A 2,990-nucleotide genomic window follows, 5' to 3' on the forward strand; every position below is an offset into this window, starting at 1 on the left:
ATCAGAAACCAACTCTTGGACACGCTGCAAGAAGGCCAAGACACCCATCCTCAGGGCCCGGCCTTCAGGAGAAAGACCCAGGACCACCTGGATTGGGTGAAGAACGTGGGAGCCGAATGCCAGGATGGTTGTGTGGTGCTGGACTCTGGGAGCCTCCTTCTGGGCCTAGGGACCAGGGCTGAGCTTGACAGAGGGCGGATAAACTCCCTGCTTTGTTGGAGTTGGGGGAATTGCCACTCTTTTTGGGTGAGGAGGAAGGTCTCACTGCAACAAGTAGCTCCCCGAAACACGGGTCTCTACTTTACAGCACATGAACCTCACTGATCTCCAATCTCCCTCCGTGACAACTGCCTGCTGAATTCCTGGTTTGGGGATTGAATGTGGCTGGCTGGGGCATGGTTCACTGGTCAATCAACCAGTGGTATTTATTGAGCGCTTACCATGTGCAGAACACTGTACCTGCACGAGGAAGAGTACAACAGAGTTGGTAGACACGATCCCAGCCTTCAAGGAGCTTACAATCTGATGAAACCTGTTCTCCCAGGAGAATTGAAAGGAATAAATTAGGCATTTAGAACATATAGCAGACATGATTGGGTCAAACAATTCACTAGGAAATACAAGTTTTGGATGGTTCCTCACATGTAAACAGAAAAAATAACTGGCCAGAAGGCTACTCCGGAAGCCAAATTAAATGCCTTTAAGACAATGGCCAAGAACCTTTTTTCAAGAACCTGCTAGAACGACTACTTGGCATTCATGAGCCACATCATTCACTTTCATTGGGAGGTGATTTATGACAGGAATAACTCATTTGTAGGATTTAACTCTCTAAAATGAATTCATTCATTCATTCAATAGTATTTATTGAGCGCTTACTATGTGCAGAGCAGTGTACTAAGCCCTTAGAATGTACAATTCGGCAACAGAGACAATCTCTGCCCATTGATGGGCTCACAGTCTAAATGGGGGAGACAGAAAGCAAAGCAAAACAGAACAAAACAAAAACAACATAACATCATCAAGATAAATAGAATCAAGGGGATGCACGCCTCATTAACAAAATAAATAGGGTAATAAATAATATATACAAATGAGCACAGTGCTGAGGGAAGGGGAAGGGAGAGGAGCAGAGGGGAAGGGAGAGGAGCAGAGGGAAAGGGGGGCTCAGTTTGGGAAGACCTCTTGAAGGTCATGAGCTCTCAGTAGGGATTTGAAGAGGGGAAGAGTGTTAGTTTGGCGGACGTGAGGAGAGAGGGCATTCCAGGACAGCGGTAGGATGTGGGCCAGGGGTCGACGGCAGGATAGGCATGAACGGGGGATGGTGAGGAGGTGGGCGGCAGAGCAGCGGAGTATACGGGGTGGGCAGTAGAGAGAGAGAAGGGAGGTGATGTAGGAAAGGGCAAGGTGATGTAGAGCTTTGAAGCCAAGAGTGAGGAGTTTTTGTTTCACGCGAAAGTTGATAGGCAATCACTGGAGGTTTTTGAGGAGGGGAGTGGCATACCCAGAGCGTTTCTGTAGGAAGATGATCCGGGCAGTGGAATGAAGAATAGACTGGAGTGGAGAGACAGGAGGAAGGGAGATCCGAGAGGAGGCTGACACAATAATCCAGTCAGGATATTATGAGAGCAAATTCATGTGAACTCTTGCTGTTCCACTGCTGCTTAGGGCCCTAGGTCTTGTTCTTTGGCTTCTGCCACGGTACTTCCAAAGGCCTTCCCTTAAACAGGCAATCCACTGCTCATGTGCTTCTCTCACAGAAGGGGTGGTGACATCCAAAGCAAGAGCCAAAAATCCAACTTTTTCAGCTGACGCCCACCTTGACCAGCTGATATGTCACCTTGGGGACGCAGATGCCGACACAGATCAAAGCTTGGGATTTGGACCCATTTCGGCAGGGGAAGGTTTATCATTTGGGTGCTCGGGGAGACTGAGGAAATCGGATTGCCTTAATTTACTAATTATGAAGTTGATATAATGATAAAAGTATTGTTTCCTATGAAATGTGTCTAATATATTATAAACTGACTCTGACATTTGCACAACCCAACACGTGCTTGCCTTTCAGCTTTGGTGTCATTGGAAATTGATGATAGCAATCCTTCCACATCTTTCTCTGTCACGTTTTTCTCCGGCCATTTTTTTATTTTTTATTATGAGCTCCCCACCAGCTTTTTCTTCCATCGCTCATTTTTTTAAAAAGGCCCTTCTGTCTGGTATGTGTCTAGGCATCTTCTGAGAAGAACACCCTTTGAGGACACTGCAGTCCTCTAAAGCACAATCAATCTCATTTATTGAGCCCCTTACCGTGTGCAGAGCACTGTACTAAGCGCTTGGAAGAATACAATAGAGTTGGTAGATATGTTCCCTGCCCACAGTGGGCTTACAGTCTTTGGGGGGAGACAGATATTAATATAAATAAATACATTCCCGATATGTACATAAGTGCTGAGGGGTTGAGGGAAGGGTCAAGAGTAAAGAGTGCAAATCCAAATGTTTCATCGGGGGCAACCAGCTGAGATGTTGTATAGGGCATGAATTGTAATTGAAAATAATACATATAGAATCATTTTTGTTCATTTATGGGGGATTTTATATCTTTTGAAAGAATGCTAGCCCCTCCCTTGCCCCCATCCCCCAGATTTGCCTTTCAACCAATTGGGTAATCTGCCACTGCATGTTGGTGAGCTCTCTGGTGAGCTCTCTCTGCTTCTCCCTCCCTGCCTCTCCTGATGCCTCTGTGCCTCTCTCTAGTTGTAGTAATAGTGTTTATTAAGTGCGTACTATGTGCAGGACTCTGTCCTAAATGCTGAGAGAGGATACACAGGTGGGAATTCAATACAGTCCCTGTCCTTCAGGGACTTTCTCTGCTTCTCTCTCCATCACTCACTCTGCCTTCTCTCTTCCCCCTTTCTCTGTCCCCTTCTATCTGCCTCTCTCTCTCTCTCCCTTCATTCTTTCTTCCCTCTCTATTTGTCTCTTTGCTCTTT

The sequence above is a fragment of the Ornithorhynchus anatinus genome, chromosome 2 (genome assembly GCF_004115215.2).
Source record: "Ornithorhynchus anatinus isolate Pmale09 chromosome 2, mOrnAna1.pri.v4, whole genome shotgun sequence".
In the NCBI taxonomy this organism is placed as follows: domain Eukaryota; kingdom Metazoa; phylum Chordata; class Mammalia; order Monotremata; family Ornithorhynchidae; genus Ornithorhynchus; species Ornithorhynchus anatinus.